The 20,341-nt window shown below is 42.9% G+C and overlaps 1 protein-coding gene across 1 annotated transcript in view; it reads left to right on the top strand.

The window, feature by feature from the left end:
• The window catches only part of NPHP3 (nephrocystin 3), a gene marked incomplete at its 5' end in the record, with an annotated part of 1,580,737 nt that overhangs the window by 427,041 nt on the left and 1,133,355 nt on the right, over window positions 1-20,341 (top strand). The window lies entirely within an intron of this gene.

Below are 20,341 nucleotides of genomic sequence, written 5' to 3'. Positions count from 1 at the left end.
ACTATTAAAATGATCACTGTAGCACTTCAATGATGTAGGCACAACCAAAAGGCAAACTACACAGCAACTTGAGAACTGTGATTTTTTTTCATTGGTACCATTGTCAGTCAAAGAAAAACTGCTGTTCCTTATAATATGGGTCTAGTGCAGTAGCTTGAATGAGGAGAATGTAGATCTCTGCTTGGTTGATATAAAGAGACAAAAACAGCATGTACATGAGATTGACAGTTCCTGGGAAGGGGAACAACCCCTTTCCCCAAGGATTGTGCGGTCTGTGAGTTAGCATATATATAACTAGCAGTGGGTATGTTGGGAGGTGAATGGGGCTTTCCCTCCCACAAAAACAATTGCTGTTTATCATTTTCTAGGGTTATTCTCAGAGCATGTGCACTACTTGCCAACATTCTAAGTTTTCTTCTGTATGGCAGTACTGTGCTTTTACATACTGCAGCATGTTTTTTATATATTGATATATATATATATATATATATATATATATATATATATATATATATATATATATATATATATAAAATGTAACAGCATTGCTAATCAAAATGTATAATAAACACAATATTCAGTGAATGTATTTCTGTAACCACTGACTGTTTTGTGTTGTGATGTATGGTAGCTGTAATTTTCTGTGAATCCTTTCCTATCTTTGATTTCGTTTTGTATGTGTACATCACGGACACCACAATCTTCAATAACATTGTGTGATAGTTCTTTTCACCATGCCGTTTTGATTATATTCAGTATCATCTAGGTCTCTTGTCTCCATTTCTTTCTTTTCTGCTGGGAACACATTAATGGGGTGTCCATACTGGTGCTGGAAATTCACTGTATGAGGTATCATAAGCCTTTCCTTTATAGTCTTTATTTTACCACAAGATTTACTGTTTTTTATTTCATATATTTCTTTCAATTGTTCCAGCTTTATCTCAGTGTAGCAGTCATTAATTACGAAGCAACTGTTTGCCATGACATCAGCAGTATATGTGATCCCCATTTTCTTTTCTTTTAGCAGAGTGTCTGAAGGGGATAGCTAAAGACCCTTAAGATCTCTAGCTGTCCCTTCAGGACATTTACAGTTAGTCCTAAACCATCACTGGTTTGGGAAGGATAGACATCTGGACAGGCGAACTAGTGGGTTCCTCAAGATCTTTTTTGAGAGATTTACAAGGGCAATCTGATACTCGGGAGAGAGAAATGGGAAAGAGAAATAACCCTCTTGGAATCTTACAAAGAAATGCTCCCTTAACTTTGTACCCTTCATTTCTGCCTGTACCAGTAATCTGTCCTTGACTTTCTTTAACATATGACAACGTGCTACTCTGTCTTTCTGACACAGCTCGCTAAGTGCTTTACGGTTTTTCCCATAATTGAAGGTCACTTCATAATCTGAAGTGTTTCTGTGGGCTTTCAGTTATGAATTAGATAGCCCTGCTAGTTTTCCTGTATCATTACTAGTTACCTTAGGAATTTCATTTCTTGTGGCGTGAGAGTCGGTGTCTTCGAGTCTTGTTGTAATAGGACCTGATGCAGCCATTAAATTTTGTTACATTATTTCTGGGGTCAGACCTAAAACTTGACATTTATCAGGATCACAAATGTAACAGAGTGTTTTGGACCCCCCAGGCTGGTGTTATATTTTGTGCTCTTCTGGGCTTGCAATACCATCTGTTGCATCAGTTCAGATCCTTTCATTTGGAGAGGTAAATCTTGGCATCCAAGGCGAGAAGACATAACAAGCTGGTTATGATCTGAGACCCAGTCATAATTGTTTGTAGCGCATGGAGCTTCATTTGTTGTGTGTACTACAAATTACAAAAAAAAAAAAAAGAGAGAGAGAGACTATGTTTTGCCAGTTGCTAAAACTGTAAAGCACTTAGCGAGCAGTGTCAGACAGAGTAGCATGTTGTCTTATGTTAAGGAAAGTCAAGGGCAGATTACTGGTACAGGCAGCAGCCAGGAAGAAATCTGTTTTGAATTCTGCCACTGTTATTTGCTGTCCAGTACTGGCAGTTTTAACTGAGTAGCACAATACCTCATCTTAACAGGTGAAGCAGAGGTGCCTAATTGTTAAAGAGGAGTCTCACTCTATAAAAATGCTTAATTGGTTTGTCTTTTTCATGATCAGAGCATAATCATCATGTTCTATGCACTGCTTAAAAGTTGTAACAAATACTTATGGTATAATTTTGTTTCCTTGTATGCTCATAGTTAGGAGGCAATCAGTTTGCAGACCAGTACAAGTCTGGCCAAAAACCCATAATTAGCAGTATCCTCAAGGCAGGCAAGAGAAGATAGACTGAGGGGGTATTTGATTCTGTCCATCCAATTCTCTAGGTTTATCTTTAAGGTGGCAAGGGTTCTACTCTGCAGAGGTGAAGAATACATTCCGATACAAGTCTATCACACTAACATATGTTGTATTTATCTGCTGATGAAGGTTTAGCTGCTTTAATCAGGTATTTGAGGTACCATTTGTTATAGGAAGAAATAGGAAGTCAAAGACTATTGGTTCCTTTATGACTCAAAAGGCTAGACACAATCTCTGTAGTGGAGTTTATGATAGTGGAGTTTATAAAAGTACAGAGAGAAGGCTGCTATCTAACCTGATAACTAAGAATCTGACCTTGTTGTTTTCATGTGATCTTCAACCTGTGGGACACTGATCCAGTACAGATCCAACTCTGCCGCATTTCTCCAGCATCAGATCCAAGCACCTTCCCTACCTATAATGCTTCCGTCTCCCTCCTACCCTCAGATCTCTTTTGCCACTTGTACCGTCAGCATCGTGGTCTGTTCGAGTTCCTGGTAAGTGAAATATTCTTTCGGGTTTCCTTTTTCGCTCTATTTGTCCGTCTAACTTTTCTAGTTTTATACCCTACCCGCTGTTGCGCTCAGGCGTTGGTTCTTTTAAAAAAAAAAAAAAATCCCCTCTTCTAATCCTTTCCTTTTTGTGTGTGTGTGTGTGTGTGTGTGTGTGTGTGTGTGTGTGTGTGTGTGTGTGTGTGTGTGTGCTAAAAGTTCCATTTGCCATGGCTGAGAGCCCCAAGCCAGGTTTCTGGAAATGCAGTGTGTGGCCATAAACTCCCCCTTCTGATGGCTACACTCTGTGTGTTTGTCTGGGAGTGCCACACCTAGACACCTCCTGTTCGATCTGCGCATGCTTCAACCCCTGCACATTGATCGAGAGGAGGAACAAGCATATTTTGAAAGGCCTCCTTCCTCCACCATCCACTGAGGCCTCTACATCATCTTCTTCCACACTGGTTCTCTGGAACTCAACCTCCTGCCAAGAAGGCAGGGAATGGGGAGAAACACTGCCACAGGGGTAGGCCCATTAAACGGTCCTCCGACCGTGCTTCTTCGGCTGAGCCCCCAGTTAAATCTCACCCGATTCCCAGCCCGGGCTCCCCTCACCTTGTTTGTCATTGCTGGAGGTTTCCTGGGGCCAATCTCCTGTATCGACCTCCCCTTCGTGCCTCTTCAGGCCCATATCTGTAGCTTCTTCCATCTGGTCCACCCATAGTCTTTCTAAAGCTGAGCCGGACAGGAGAATGTGGAAATTCATCCGGACCCAGGTCCAGATGGGGAGTATTGCTTGCCTCTACCCCCTCCAGGGCTGGGAGCATGCAGTCTACCTTTCTTCCCATTCCTCCTTCTCCGATCTGACCCCTGGCCTTAGAGTCCTTGGGTCCGAGGCTTCTTGGCATCTAGGGGTTGGCACCAACAGTACCAGGTACCTTGACACTGACCACTGCCATGAGTAGCTCAGCTCCAACCAGTTCGGAGCTGTCCGGCTCTCGGAGGCATAGTCTCTGCACTGGATCTGAGGGGATGATGTCCGCTCAAATGTTTTCGGAGTGGAACTTGGAGCCTCGGCACTTGATAGTTTGGCTGCGGCTCCCCCATTAACTCAGAGTTATGGATCCTGTACTCCTCCCAGCTTCAGGGATTCATTCTCCCTCTGCTTTTGATGTGGTGGAGAGGATACTCTCTGATCCCTCAAGACCATTGATGTTATCCTCCTCAGAGTCCATCCTGGCTCTCTCTCTTTCTGGTTTTGAATCTGCCTCCTGCCCCCTCAGGGACAGCCTTTTGCTTCTCAGTCCCAGGGTGTTTTCCCCATGAATGGCCAGAAGTTTGAGTCCTTCCCAGAGCCTCCCTGAAGAGCTCCCTCAGAAACATACGTGTAAACGGAGGCACTTGGACTCCCTGTCCCTCGCACACGACACTGACTTAGAGGAAGGTGAGGGTTCCCTGCATTCACCCCCAGATAATGTCTCCTTCAGGGACATCATGGAAATCCTACACCAGCATGGGAGTGGTCTGTCCAAAAACCCAACCCAGATGAGTCTATGTTCCTGGAGGTATTTGGTGCAGGACCCTCTACCTCCTGGGTGTCCTCTCCCACCGATCCGCTTGTGGACTTGAATTCATCCCGGGCATGGAACAAGTCCAACACAGTGGACCCCATCCCCAAGTGCCCTGGTAAAATTCTCAGCACCCCTTTGGACAAACAACATTGGTGTAAGGGATCCCTGGTTGATGCTATGGTGGTTGCGGCAGCCACCAAGAAAGAGATTGCTCAGGAGACCTGTATGGTCCATCCACTGGATTGAGAGTCTTAGGCCTTGGACCGTTTTGGGAAGCAGGCTTATACTTCAGCCATGTTTGCCTTATGTGCGCTGAACTACATGGCACATGTCATCTGGTTTCAGTGGGACCTGGTCAAGGAGGTCACTGAGTCTGCCTCAGATTTCATATCGGCAGAAGATAAGAAGGTAAACCTCTATTTCTAACAGCTCTATGAGGCTCGTGTCACACGCTACATAAGGTGCCTCTAGGGCAGCCAGCACAGGTGTTGCCATCAGGAGTCATGCCTGGCTCTGGCTTTATGCATTTTTTGAGCCCTTCAGGATGTCATTTCCAAATACCCCTTATGACGGTTCCACCCTTTTTGGCAAGACCATTTGAGATGCCTTAGTCCAGAGTGAGAAAGATGGGAAGACTTTGTCTGCTGTTGGGATCCGCTTCTCAGCCCCACAACAATCCCTTTCCAGGAATCAGTGTGGGATGAAGATGTAGTTCTGGAAGACTCAGGGCTTTTCCCATGCCACTAACCATCTAACTCAATACCATAGTCATGTGTGGCTTTAATTACTCCTCTAACTGGGAATCCTGTACAGCACCAAACATACATGCACAGAGATTCCTGGATTTGGTAAACACAAACTCCCTGGACTAGATAGTCAATACACCAACCAGGGAAGCAACCATACTGGATCTGGTTCTCACTAATATGGGAGACTGCTGTACACCCCCTACTGTAATGCCTTCCCTGGTAAGGTCAGACCACAAAATGGTCTCCTTTGAAATAAAAATAAAACCTAGACCCCCAGCTAAACCTGGAATATTCAGAAACTCTTCTAAGGCTAACCTCCTGCTATTAAGTGAGAACCTGGCAAATTGTCAAGCCCCCATACTTCTTGAGAACACTTCTGCCTGTGCAGAACTGTTCACAGAAACCCTGTACAAGCGTGTTAATAGCTGCTTCGAGGCAGCTGTACCTACCAGGAAGAAGTACGGGACTAACTCAAAAAAAAAAATCAGTCTGCTGTATAACAGGAAGAAGAAAATAATGGCAAAAAAAAAAAAAAAAAAGGAGATGCAGCACCCAGCAGGATAAAAGCACTCTCATAAAACTAAACAAATAACTCAGAGGACAAATAGTCTACCAAAGCCAAATTTGAGGTACATTTGGCCTCCCAGGTCAAGGACATCCACAAAGCATTCTTTAGCTATGTCCACAACCTCAAAGGCAATACACAGTTGTATGCAGAGCTCATTGTAAATGGAGCCACCTATACTGAGCCAGAAGATGTAGCAAACCTCCTGGCTGATCAATTCAACTTTACTCCTCTCTCCCCCTCAACCTTCCCTCAGGAAATATCATCAAATGTAACTCCCCTTACTATATCACTAGGAAGCAGTCCCTTAATGCTCTCTATAAGACAAAGAACATTGCATCAGTGGACCCAGACAATATCCCAGGATGCCTTCTTAATAGCATGAAGCGTGACCTATCAGGACCTTTGGAATTACTATTTACCTGTAGCCTCCAGACAGTCTTTGTGCCTCATGAATGGTGAAAGGCAACAATCATCCCTCTGCAGAAAGGTGGGCCATCTATAGACCTTGGCAACTACAGACCCATAAGTCTCATTAGTCTTATATGTAAAGCCATGGAAAGAATTATCATGGAGATGATCAACAGAGATATAGTAAACCTCCAGATGCTGGACCCAGTTTGGTTTCGTCAACGGCAGATTATGCCTACTCAACCTGGTGGATTTCTTCGAGAAGGTCACCAAAGGAATGGATGAGGGCGGAGTCGTTCACACTGCCTACCTTGACCTGGCCAAGGCATTTGACACAGTACCCCACTCAGGTATTGTTGACAAACTGAAGAGGTTTGGTACAAACCCATATGTCACTCGGTGGATAGCCAACTGGCTCACAGACAGGACCCAGGAAGTTAGAACTGGGGAGTCCTCCTCTACAAAGAGGCTAGTCACAAGTAGAGTCCCTCAGAGATCAGTCCTTGAACTGCTCATTTTTGGCATTTACTTCTCAGAAGTCAAGGCCAATGTCGGTGGTCTCTGGCTGACTAAATTTGCAGATGATTGCAAATTAGGAGCTGTGATTGAATCTCACACTGACACAAATGTTCTCCAGGAAGGGCTGACACAGGCAAACAACTAGTGTCAGAGCCATGGACTAAAACTAAATGCCAAGAAATACATAATAGTATCCTTTGGGAAGTCCTCTATCCCTGGTAACTTATCACATTGACAACACACCCCCTTAGAGCTGACCAAGTAGTCGGGGACTTAGGGACACAGATAGTAATCTAGCCTTTGATCATCACGTGTCTACAATGGTGAGGAAATCATTCTATGTTGCGCAACTTATAAACAAAGGTATGGCATCTAAGTCCAAGGACGTCATTGTTACACTGTATTCGGCATTCATCAGACTTTTCATTGTACAATGCCCCCTTTGGTGTGTACCAAACCAGGCATATCCAGCAACTGGAATGTCCACAGAGGTTCCTCACTAAAAAGAATGCAGGGTGTAAGTAATATGTCCTATGCAGACTGCTTCAAGGCCCTATCTGTGTATTCTGTCTCCTACAGGCTTTTGAGGGGAGATCTATGCCTGGCATATAGGTCATTGTCAGACCCCACTCTGATGGACCTCCTGCATATCCACAAAACAAACAACACTAGAATCACCCGTTCTAAAGACTTAAACCTTGCCTGTGATATAAATAGGACCTGCTAGAGAGACAGGTTTGTATCCCAGAGACTACCTCGTTAATGGAACAGGCTCCCCATCCATGTGAAACAGAGTTCCTCCCTAACCCACTTCAAGTGCAATGTGGACAATTGTATGGGAAACTGGAAATTCATCCCTGGTTTGGTACCTATGTCTCTAATGGACAGAGGTAATATGTAAATGGTTCATCTCCCAGGCTCATGCTTACACTTATCAAGTGTATCAGAACTTGTCAGATTTGGGATGGATGCTAGACTGAAAAAGGCCCTTGTGGTCGTTAGCCTAGTAAACACCTATGAACCTGTAAAGGTACCAGGTCTTTTCTGCCCTCTTCTCATTTTAAGATTGTGTTCTAACATTTCCTTAATGTTTTTTCCTTTCTTCAGAACAAATCTAAGAGGTTCCTTAAAGAAAGGTTCTAAATCTGAGAAGATGGCAAACTTTCTCCAATTACTACTAATCACTTTTTGGATATTTCTAGTATTATTGTTAAAATACAAGGTATATGCTCATTTGTAGTTCATCATTGTTTACTGCACTTTTCTCCAAGGTCATGTTCTTATTCTCATTTTCTTCAACCCCTAAAATACATTTATATTTACCCATCCTTTTGTTCATCACTTATTTCATCACCTCATCCATCATGTTTCCAGGGTATTTTTTCTCCTTAAACATATTATACAGGGTTTTACATTCGTTTAAAAAAGTAATCCTAGATGCCCTGATGTATTGTCCCTTTACAGTGCTCCTTTTTTAGCAAGGGTGGGCAATAGTGAAGTGTAGATAGGAATTGGAGAATGTGTCTTTGCGGTGAATATTTGATCTAAAACACTGAACTTCATCCAACTTATGCAAAGTTACATCTAGATAGTCCATCCTGTCCCTATTAATATTATAGGTAAATTTAAGGAAGTTGGTGTTCTGGTTAATATAATTAAGAAATTTCTACATCATATCCTACTCGGAAAATACAAATGTCCAGGTCTCTCTCATAATATTTCCAGCATTTAGCATAAATGGACTTCGGTTCCCAAATGGACACCACTGTATTTGCATAGGTTGGGGCACAACAGGTCCCTATTGCTACACCCTTTCCTGATTAAAAAAATTCCCCTTCAAAATATAAAAAATTATTACACAGCAGGAGTTCCATAATTCCAAACAAACCTTAAAATCATTATTAGAAAGCCCTTTCTTGTCCACTAAAGCTTCTTCAAGCCACAAAATGGCCCGTGTAGTGAGGTATCACGGTAAAAAGGTCTAGGGACTAGGGAATCCTGTTACTCTGTCTGCCTGTTTCTTTTGCCAGATGTTGCATCTGACCCAGCAAATCATGTTCTAGCCTTGAGCCCCCTTTCAGAACATTTTCTCACCATGCTCCATGTATATAATTACTTCAGATCTTGTTTGCCATCATCGCAAACTGTGGCAGATTTTGACTCTGCTTCAGCTCCTCCTCAAAATTTGTACAATATTAATATTACATTTTGCTAATTTTTATTTATTACCTTTATAGAGTTTACTTAGGCAAATATTATTCTCCTTTTATAAGTCCCTTTTCTCCCTTCTCACTTTTATCCCCCTTCGGCATCCGCCTGTATGTCGGCATTGTTTATTTTGTTTTTTTTAAAGCTTTTATACGTTTATATTTCTTATCTAAATTGTTTCTTATTAGACCAGTTAGTGGAGTTCTTTCAGTTAAGTGTTGTAATTGTTGTGTTGTACTTTTTGCCTCGGCTATGGAAAAAGATAGGGGCAAATAGAAAATTAAAAAAAAATGTGGGCCCAAAATCCCACTCCCAGACAATCACGATTTGTGTGTTGTGTGCTTGAGAGTAGAACATTTGAGTGAGGGCTACCATATGTGTAAGGCCTTTGTGATAATTAAGGACATTTTCCCCAGGCACAGAATTAGAAAGGTCTAAGAAACCCTCCAGCAAATGTTCTCACTGATCCATGGATTCATATTAGAGAAAAAGATGACCTGATAAGTCAGAGCCATCTTCAGCTTTGAAAGTCTCCAGAGTAGATCAGGCTGTGGTGTTAACAGAGATGGTCTCCTTCAATCTTCTCCTCAGGTCTCTGAGCAGATACTTATAACTAGACAAGTCTTTTAAAAGGCTACTTAAGTAGGTCTTCTTCAGAAAGGGAGTTGCACATAATTCCATCTTGTCCTCCCTCTGTTTCTTCACTTTGCTCCTTCTGGTCTTATAAAAACACATCTGAAGAAGATTTGACTTGCATCATGAGGACCTTTCTGAAGACACACATCAAGATGGAAGTTCTCTCATCCCCTTCTGTTCTGAAGGTGGTAGGGACTACCTGAGCATCTCCCGTATTAGATCCTTCCCTGGTGCAGGTTTTGGTACTGTGGCTTCAGAGCTTGTCCTGGACCTGAGACCTTTCCTTTTGATGTCAGCCATGGTTCCAAGCTTTGGCATACAAGGGGCCTTATCTGGCTCATCTGACTAGTGATTTCAGAGCCAGTATTGTCTCAGACCTGAAGAATTGATGCTGCATCTTCAACACCTTCATCAGATCAGGTTTTCTTATACAACTCCATTGCTGGTGTCAGAGATGACTGCCTTTTGAGTCTTTAGTATTGATCCCCTCCTCAAAACAGGCTACCCTCTCCATTTCGGGGAGTCTGCCTATGGTACCACCTATTTTGCTTACAGGAGGAATTAATCCAGGTTGGGAGATGATACTTTGGATACAGCAGATGGTGAAGCGTTGTTTTGACTAATGAGGATAGCTTTTATCCCTTTAGAAATGAGGTGCAGATATCTTTGGATTCTTTTTTTGCCCCATAATTCCTGCTTATTTGCAACTTAAGCCCACCTTGTATCCTTGGGTCAGGGCTGACAGATCTCAAAGCTACTGCTCCACAGCAGAATGAGCCCTTTGACAAGTCTGATATCACCCCCGCCCCCATGTTCTGAGAAAGAGGACTTGTAAAAGGAGCATATTGACCACCTGAGTTTGAGTTGGTCACTAGTGATACTAACTTGGAAGATCAGGAAGGTTCCCACCAGTCCACTCCAGAAGACACCACATTTGGCAAAATCCTTAAACTTTTGTAATAGAGGGGATCCTGACTCACAGATCTCCCTCAACATGAAGAATTTCTCTGAGACCTGTAGTTAATAGAAATCCATTAACACAATTATCCTCTCTAATCACATCAACCTATATTCCTATACTCAACTTATCCAAACACCCACCTGCATTGGCAAAAATACAAACAAGGAATCCATATTAGACTGGATCCTTACAAATAACCCATTCATATTAAGGCAAAGCCTCAAAACCATGAAAACTACTGTCCTACATGAAATCCGTAATTAAAAAAATTTCATACCTGAGCATTTCATTAATGCCCTAAGATATTGCAACTGGGCTCCCCTGCAACCCTTAGACTAGGCAAGGTGGTGGACTACTTCAGTTCCACCTTTTTAAACGTATTAAATCAGATGCCCACCCCCACCCCACGGACAATTCTTATAAAAACTAATCCAGCCCAATGGCTCTCTAAAAACATAAAAAAAACCCTGCTAAAACTCAAGGATAAAGCTTGGCATACTTGGTGTCAGAACAAGAGCAATCACTACAGGCAGATCTTCCTTGAACTACATAATAAAGCAAAAAAAAAAAAAAAAAAAAAAACACAGATGAGGCAAGATAAGAAAAGTCACTACATAGAGCTATAAGTAAAACATACCAGTAACTCCCAAAAATTCTGGGCAGCTGTCAAACTCACTACCCCTCTCCCAATGTCAAAGGAGAATAGTACAGAGATAGCTACTCAGTTTAACAACTATTTCACCTCTTTCATCCTTAACCTAACTAACAGCAATCAGACCTGCACTCTCCCACAACCAGTCAGCAACCCAAACTCATACCCCCCATTCACTCTCAAACCAGTTCCTACCAACACAATATACAAGCACCTCGCTAAACTAAAATCCACCACCTTAGCAATTGACAAACTCCCTGCAGAGTACATCAGAACTGCAGCTAGTGCTGTAGCCTACCCCATCTCAATACTTATCAACCAGTCTATCAATGAGCATACAATTCCAGCCCTTTGGAAAACCTCATATATAATTCCCTTGCACAAAGGTGGAGCCTCAACCGAACTTACCAACTACCGCCCCATAGCAATCTTATCCCCCTATCAAAAATCCTAAAAAATGTATCCATTCTCAGTTGATGAAACATTTAATTACAAATAATATCCTCACCAACACCCAGCATGGCTTTTGCTCATCCCATAGCACCACCACAGCACTCGTATCCTTCACCAACACTGTCAATCAATAAAGGAACCTAGGAAACCTAGTGTCTGCCACATTCCTTGATCTGTCGAAAGTATTCGATTCAGTATCTCACAGCAAATTACTTACTATCCTAGCTGAACTCAACCTAAACAACCCCGCCTTGCCTTGGTTTCAAGACTACCTATACAACCGACAACAAGCAGTTAAGTGACATAATTCCTTCACCCCCCTCTTCCCCCAGTAACAATAGGTGTACCACAGGGATCCATTCTGGGACCCCTACTATTTAATATATTTACAAACACCATCCATACCGCTACGCAGCAAGCTACTATAGTTCAGTATGCAGATGATACTTCACTGATCTGCTCAGCCCCCACACTTCAAACACTCCAGACTAAAACCCAAGAAGCCTTCTCCAATATTGAAAACTGGTTAAAAAACTCACAGCTAATACTTAACCCCAGAACGACTCAACTTATGCTTTTCTACCCTACCAAAACTATTGATTCTTTTGCTTTTTCCTCTGTCAATTCTGCCAGTAACACCCTAATCTCCCCAGTATCACAAACTAAACTTCTTGTAAAACTTGACCAAAACCTAAAGTTTGACAAAAGTACAGCACAAGCCATATCCAGAATCCATACAAAACTTGGAACCCTATACTGCTGCAGAACTATTTAACCATATTCACCAAAATTACTATATCAGAACTCACCTTCTCTCTACATCCCCTGTATTAACAAACCTTAACAAAACAGACCTACACAAATTGTCCATGTGCTCTAATAAAATAGCTAGATTTACAACCAACTCTAATTTCCGCTCCCACCACTGTCACTCACTAAAACAACTAGGTTGGCTAGAACTCCTTAACTTACTAATCTATAACCAACTCACCATAGCTCTTTACTTGCTGTACCACCCAAACAAGATTCCTGATCTCTCAGGCTTACTCAACTTTCACAATTCTGCTTGCCAACTAAGATCCACAAAAAAAGGTCTTCTTGAAGTAAAGTGTATGCACAGTGCTGGTGAAATCCCTCTACTCTTATGCAGTTGCTAAAATTTGGAATTCTCTTCCACCAGATATCAGACTGCAAAAGAGCAGTCCCCACCTTTAAAACCCAATTAAAAGCCCACCTCAGTCTCATCTGGCAATGTATCTGTAATGACCATGGCTAGCCCTACTACCAACATTCAGATAAATCTTCCTCTGGCACTACTCAAAGGTCAAACACAAAGAAAGAAAAATACCATAACAAACTGCATTTTTAAATGAACGTATATAACTGTATACAGTATTACTGCGCTTTCTTACTCAAGTATACTCCATATATTGTATGCTGTTGTAATTTATCATACTATGCCATGATATACTGTTTCCTCTACTGTTTGTTTGCCCTATGAATTTGTACTGACCTCCGACTTTTGTATTCTTATCATGTATGTAGAGTTTTTGTATCTTGTATTATCTTTTGTTTTTTATTCTCATTTTCTGTTTTTATTCATATGATTATGTATGTGGAGCTTTTCTCCCCTGGTCTGTCAAAAATGGGCACCTGATTGCCCAGTCAGACCAACCCGGTAATCAGATATAAAATAAAAATAAATATGGTTCAGCACCCTCTTATTTCTTGGGTGCTATCTCCAGAAGACAATCTAATTGATGTGGCAGTTGGAGATCATGACAGGAGCCCAGCACTTGAAAGTCAGTCTGTCAGAAGCCAGATAAAATTTTCAGGCCCCTCAAGGACAGACAATATTAAGTCAGGATTCTGCTGGTTGATTCCATCATTGTAGCAGCGACAACAAAAAATGAGTTTACTGTGGATGCAGCCTGTCCACCTGCCTGACAAGGAGTCAATGGCTATGGACAGATTAAGGAAGTACACATGTTTCAAACACTTTTGCACTTGGAGTCCTAAACTATACCATATACCTGAATCCTTTTCAGAGGGATCTGGAGCAGCAAACATCTACCACTCTGAGAAGGACCCTGACTTCAGATCCTGGGAAACAGCTGGAAATTTACTTAAGCATGATGATGATCATTAACAAACTCTTCGTTCAGCTAGTACATAATGTAGACAGTGGAGCATGCATTGCAATCAGACACCAAGCCTAGCTATGCCTATGCAGTTTTGTGGGCAAACTTAAGGTGACCTTCTTAAATGCCCCTTGTGATGGATCATCCTTTTTCAGTTCTTCTGTGAAGCACAGGATGGCAAGATGCTGTCATCAGAGTGAAGTATGAACCCCCACAGCGGGAACCAGAAGGGTTCAAAATCATTCAAGTCTAGGAAATCTAAGAGATTGCCATTTTGAGTTGAACTCTGACAGGAGTGGCTGAGGCAAAGATGGCCCCTTTAATAAATGTGGGCCCAGAGGCTGGGGAGTTCGAAAACCTGACATTCCATGGACCCTTTTCCAACAGGCAAACCCCACCATCCCTGAAGTGTCACCCAACTGCTCTTCTCTGGATGCAGATTGGGGTAATTTATCCTTCTACTGTCTTGAATGGGTGGCCATCACACAGGACAAATTGTTCAGAAGTGTAATATACAGAGGCTATACAATTCCCCTTTGCCAAGCCATCCAAGAAGTAAAATAGATGCTTCCAGACATACCACCCCATCAAAGGTGGCAAAAGTCAAGATTTCATCTCTTGCTCTAAAAAGAGCCATCTAGATGGTCCCATCAGGCTAGGCAGGGCCATGATTCTACTGCAGGATGTCCTTCCATATCACTATTGCTGTATTCATAAGGGATCATCTGCCAAGGATAGATCAGTGTCTGGGCAGTATACCAAAGCCTTTAGGACTTTATAGGTGTTGCATGTCATATGTATGCTCCCCGCTCAAATTGTAGGCTATAAAGGTGACGTACAGACATACGCACTCAGAACTCCTTTGCCATCAGTCCGAATGCCATTGTTGATTATTGGCCTGAATGCCCTTCTGGTGTGCTAGTTACTGAGCTGCATTTCAGATAACAGCCCCAATGGGATTTCTCCTTATCTTTCCTTTTTATTTAGTGCTGCTGGGTTCATGTCATCCAGAAAAGGAAAATGTCAGTGTAGGAAGAAGATTTCCCATAAAGACAGCCCTGACCAGTGTCTTTTTTGCTTGGGTGCTTCCCACAACCATATGAATTGTTCGATCTACCAGGCTTTTGCCCCTAAGACCCTCCATAGTTATCCCTCCTCTTTATCTATTTACCTCAAAAAACAGAGTCTTAAGCTGTTGGCTGAATGTGCTATGGCAGAATCTTTCCGTCCCGAGGGTCAGCCGTCTGCCAAGAAAAAAGCCAAAAAACTTAGATCTGATATGGCTGCTGTCCACCATCCCCTGGACGTCCCGCTTGAGGCTCATGAAAGCCCAGAGCATTGTTTGGTGGCTGTCTTGGATTCCTCTGCCATGACCCTGTAGGAGGCCGGCATGGATCTGACTTCTCGCACATCCTCGGAGGCTTTACAAACATCTGCTCCTGATGTTGAGGGGAAACTCAGTTGATTATATCTGAGAGACAGGGGAATTCCACAAATCTTGGTTAGGAAGGAGATTTCTTACTACACTTCGTGAATATTGCCAGGAGTCTTACCCTCCGAGGGTGTTTTGTGTGGACATACATACAGAAAAAGAAACCGAAAACCAAGCATATTTCTCCTGTAGTTAAGGATCCCCAAGATGAATGGCAGTATTTTATTCTGGGGTTATTTAATGCTTAATGACTTTAAAACCTCTTCAAGGGTTGTCTGTGCTTGCCCCCTCCTTGTCTTCCACTCATTTTAAAAGACCCGGGGAACTAGATTCTTCAGGTCAGGATCTGGATCCTTCATATGAGTTTCTGGATTCTGGGGAAGAGTCCCTGGCTTATCTTTCTCAAATTCCTTCCCCCTTTGACTATGCTTTAGAGGAAGAGGGTTCGATTAGTCTAGCTCTCCCTTTGGAGGAACTCTCCTTTGGGGATACTGTTGCCCACGTGATGGAGTTTGTGGGATTGTTCTAAAGTCTCTGATATGAGACTCCATCTGGAGTCTCATAAGCCTTCATCTGGAGTCTCATAAGTCTTTGGCTGTTTTTCTGGTTTCCCTCCTGGATACCTTTTCAGCAGCTCTGAGGAAAAGATTCTGCCCTTTTCCTTTTGGGCTGTACCTCCCAAGTTGCTTGCTACTTCTCCAGGGCTGCTGTCTTTGGTTCAGTTACGAGGCATTACTCTTGGCTTCTTCTTTAGGCTGTGCCTGATGACATTAAGGACAAATTGTTGGATGCTCCTTTGGATACTAAAAATCTTTTTGCTGAAGTTTTCAGGTCTCTCCAGGACAAGGGGAAAGTCTTGTAGAAGTTGAAGCATTTTTGTTTCTTCTGTTCCTGTATTTCAGAGGAATTATCCCTCCAAACTGCTTTTGTTCATAGTCTCACCCTCCCCTTAAGGGAAAAAAAGGGTTCTAGATGTGTGCCTCCAGCTAAGTCTACTCAAACCTCTACCTCCCAGAAATGAGCTTTTCAGGATAAGCCAGGTTCTATTTGACATTTTTCTTCCCCTTTCCCTCGGTTAGGCTCCCTCATCCCCCTCCTCCTTTCCCTGTTTGTTCCAAATTGGTTAACTATCACAACAGAATCTTGGGTTCTGTCCATTATCCACCATGGATATTTCATAGTGTAGAAATCCCTTCCTCCTGTATTGGGCATCACTCAATGTCCTCAGTAGCAACTTCCTGTTTTTCCAGAGGTGCTCCATTCTGTTTTGGTGCAGGGCACCATTCAAGCTGTGCCCCTGCCCAGGTGAGGAATGTTTTTTATTCCAGAATGTTTTTGGTTCCCAGAAAGAAGGGCACTGGGAGACCAATTCCAGGTCTTTCCCAGCTCAACACCTTTCTCAAAATTCCTTCCTTTTGGACAGGACGTTTTTGTTACTTTTTCTTCCTTTCATTTTCAGTTCTCTTCTTTGCCCTTTGGTCTCCGTACTGCCTCAAGGGTGTTCACCAAATGCCATGCTCGTGTCAATGCCTTTTGTAAGATGAGAGGAGTTCAGGTGTTTCCCAACCTGGATGAGCTGCTCATTCAAACTTCTTCCCTTGATGCTCTGCTTCAAGGATCTCAGGTTTACTGTTTCCCAGTTAGTGTCTGGGGTTCACCATAAACTTCCAGAAATCAACTTTGATGCCTTTTCAGGATCATACTTTCCTCAGTTGCAGGATTAAAGACTATCCTCATGTTGGCATCTCTGCCTGGCTCAAGGCCCTCTCTCTTGCTGCCTTTTTCCAGTCTCTTCTTCCACTGTTTGCAGTCATCACCAGGGAATTTCTTAGGGTCCTCTGGTTCACGGCTTCCACCATTCCCATGTTCCCTCTAAAAAGCTCCACGTGAGAAAACTTCAGTGATGCATCAAGTCAGTGTGGCTCCAACATTGCTATCCCTGGACTTCCTGGCACCCTTTCTTCCCTGTCTGAAGTTCAAACTTCAGTGGTGGATTCATCAACTTTCTCTCAACCCAGTGTTTCCTTCCCAGGCACCAGTCCCGACTTGAGCTCTTTACAGATGCTTCTGTCAGTGGATGGGGGGGCCTCCTTAGACTCTTTCAAGGTTTAGGGTCTCTGGCCTCCTCTTCAGAGGTCAGACCACATTAATGCAAAGGAGATGAGGGCTCTGTTTTTAGCTCTTCATTCCCTCTTATCCTGGGCCCCTCAAAATTTTCACAGACAACACCACAGTGATGTGGTCGGTCAACATGCAAGGGGGTACAAGATTCTGTCTTCTTCGCAGACTAGCTCTTCAGGTCTGGGATCTAGTTATCCAATATCAAGTGACTCTTCAGGCAGTTTACATTCGCTTGGAGCACAATCTAGTGGCTGACTCCTTGAGCAGGTCCAGCACATGAGCTCATGAATGGATGCTTCACAGAGATGTTCTGTTGGACATTGTACATCTTTTTGCCTTCACTCTGAAATGACAACTTCCTTTATTCTTTTCTAGAGCCCCAAGTCCCCTCTGGCTTGGAAAGTGGATGCCCTGTCTTTTCCTTAGAAGGGGATGTTGATCTGTCCTTTCTCTCCCCTTCCTGTATTACCACAATTCTTGCACAACATCAGTCAGAACTCTTCCAAAATCTTGCTAGTGACTCCCTTTTGGCCCAGACAGCATTGATTCCCCCTTCTTTCTCACTTGACCAGGGGCAGTTACTACAAGTTACTTCACCGGGTGGATCTTCTCACACAAGACAAAGGGGCCTCTTTATCCATCCTGACTTGTCTACTCCTCAGCTGATGATGTGGGTGATAATGTCTTGATCCCTTTCAGGCACCTCTTTTTCTGATGGTGTACTTCAGATTCTGCAGGAGACCAGGAAACCCACTACCAGGAAATCATATATGTCCAAATGGAAAAGATTTTCTGTCTTGTGCCTCTCTTTCCATCAGGATCCCCTACCTGTGGAGGTTCCTGTGGTTCTTTCTCGTTTTGTGAACTGATCCATGCTGGGGTAACATATTCTTTAGTTAAAGCTCAGCTGCCAGCAATCTCTGCTCGTCTGTCCTGGACTCCTTCTCTGGCCTTTAGATTCAATGTCAAGCAATTTCTTAAAGGCATACTTCATATCAAGCCTCCCAGGAAGCCTATTACGTTTTCCTGGGACTTCAGTTTTGTACTTGAAAAACTGACTCTGGCTCCTTTTGAGCCTGGTTCTTCAGCTTTCTTACAACATTGTACTTGAAAGGCTGTACTTTTGGCTCTCACTTCAGTCAAGAGAGTGCCTGAACTTCAGGCTCTGATGGCTGTTCCTCACTTCATACGTTTCCACGTACACAGGGTATCTCTTTGTACTAACCCTTCTTTTATGCCCAAGGTGGTCAATGAGTTGTCCCTTAATCAGCCTGTTCATCATCCTTTCCTTTTCCTTTTCGCAGTCTGCCTATGAGAATGTTCTTCACACTTTGGATCTGCATAGACAGCTCAGATATTATTTGGATAAAAACTAAAGTTATTTACAAATCTGAGCAGCTTTTTGTTTCCATTCATCTCCGGTCTTTGAGTTTGGCTATTTCTAAGCAAACCATCTCTTCCTGGATTTTTAAGGTAATCTCTTTTTATTGTTCTTTTCATAGTGAATGTCTTTCATCATCAGTAAAGTCTCAGTCTTCCAGGGCTGTTGCCTCCTATAGTGTTTTTTTCAAGCGGCTTGATACCAGTTCCATCCTTCAGGCTGCAAATTAGTCCTTTGTTCATACTTTCACTAAGTGCTACAAGTTGGATGCTATGTCCAGGGCCTGAGCTGGCTTTGCCAGGGCTATCCTGAATGGATTTCTGAAGGGCTGTTCCATGCCATCCTCCTCCTAGGCTTTCTCTTGAGCTTTTATACCTCTCCCATAGGTTATGAATACTGCAACAGTGATATAGAAGGACACAACACAATTGTGTAACATCTTACCATAACAGTGGATGTCCTTCTCTTCAGTTTTGCAGTATTCACTCCCTTCACTTGTAGCCTGAACTTTCTTGCCCTCCTGGCCAAGGGACTTTCCTTTTATTCTTTCTGGACCCACATATTTGTCCTTGTCCCTAGAGGCATTCTGTTTCTCCTGGGGCTGTTTCAGTTCTGTGTGTGTGTGCATCTGTCACCTTTATGCCCTACTCCTTGAGCATAACTGTGATGTGCGATGCCTGTAGTACCAAAGGTTTTGGATGTTGGGTTATCCTTGGCATGAGATCCCTTAGCATATAAATACTGCTTCAGTGAAGAGAAAGACATTTACAGTTGTAGTAAGATTTTACACAACTGTAATTTCTTTTTGATTCCAAAGAGAAACAAGAAACTCAAATTCCTTCTGGACCTCTCTCTGCCACCTCAAAAGTTACATGAAGAAAACCTGCTTCAGAATGGTCACAGTGACGTCAATTTTATCTTACCTCTGAGTGAATGACTGGATGTGCTCAACCAATCTTCAAGACACCTGCTTTCACATCAAAATATCCAAGACATCTTTAGAGAATCTTACACCTCTGATTTAGGAGCCAGTTAGTATCAGTTCTGAGCTCTACCTTTGTCTTATCACAACACCTGGCTGTTCACAGAGTGCATGACAGTCATAGCAACTCGTCTACTACTCCGGGGAATCAGGGTGTTCCCTTATCTACATGACTGGCTCATAGCTTCTCCAACAGTGGATTTGTTAGTTGAAGTCAAGGATTATTTGCTCCGTATTTGTCTGTCCTTGAGTGCTTTCTATGCAAATGGCCAGCTTGACAGTGGTTTGGGACATCATCAAACAAGAAAGAACCAGGTCATATCCCTTATGCGTGGAGGCAATGAAGGTTTAGCAGTTGGCAATAGCTTTGTGTTGCCTTCTAGTCACAATGCATATCCCCAGGTTGCTCACTTGCTTTGCAGATAAGCTAAGCAAGTCAGTCCTAATGCATCACAAGCTTGATTCTCAATCCAGTGGTAGCTCAATCGATCTTCCACTGCTGGGACCAACCTTGCTGCAATCTAGTCACCTTCCCATTCAATGCCAAGTGTAGCAAATTTTTTGCCATGGTCCCTCCAGAGGGACAATCCTTGATAGATGCTCTGGTTGAGCAATGGCCTGCTGATGCATTGTATGCCTTCCACCCCACTACCCCAATTCCCACATTCTTGCAAAAAGCTATCATCTGCAAAGTGTTAGTCATCATAATTGCCCCTTTTGGCCCATGCAGATCTGTTTTTCCCTT

Source organism: Protopterus annectens, chromosome 2.part0 (genome assembly GCF_019279795.1).
Source record: "Protopterus annectens isolate FY-2018-M chromosome 2.part0, PAN1.0, whole genome shotgun sequence".
NCBI classification, from domain to species: domain Eukaryota; kingdom Metazoa; phylum Chordata; order Ceratodontiformes; family Protopteridae; genus Protopterus; species Protopterus annectens.
Note: the sequence above shows the minus strand (reverse complement) of the source record. Positions and strands in the feature narration are given on the sequence as shown.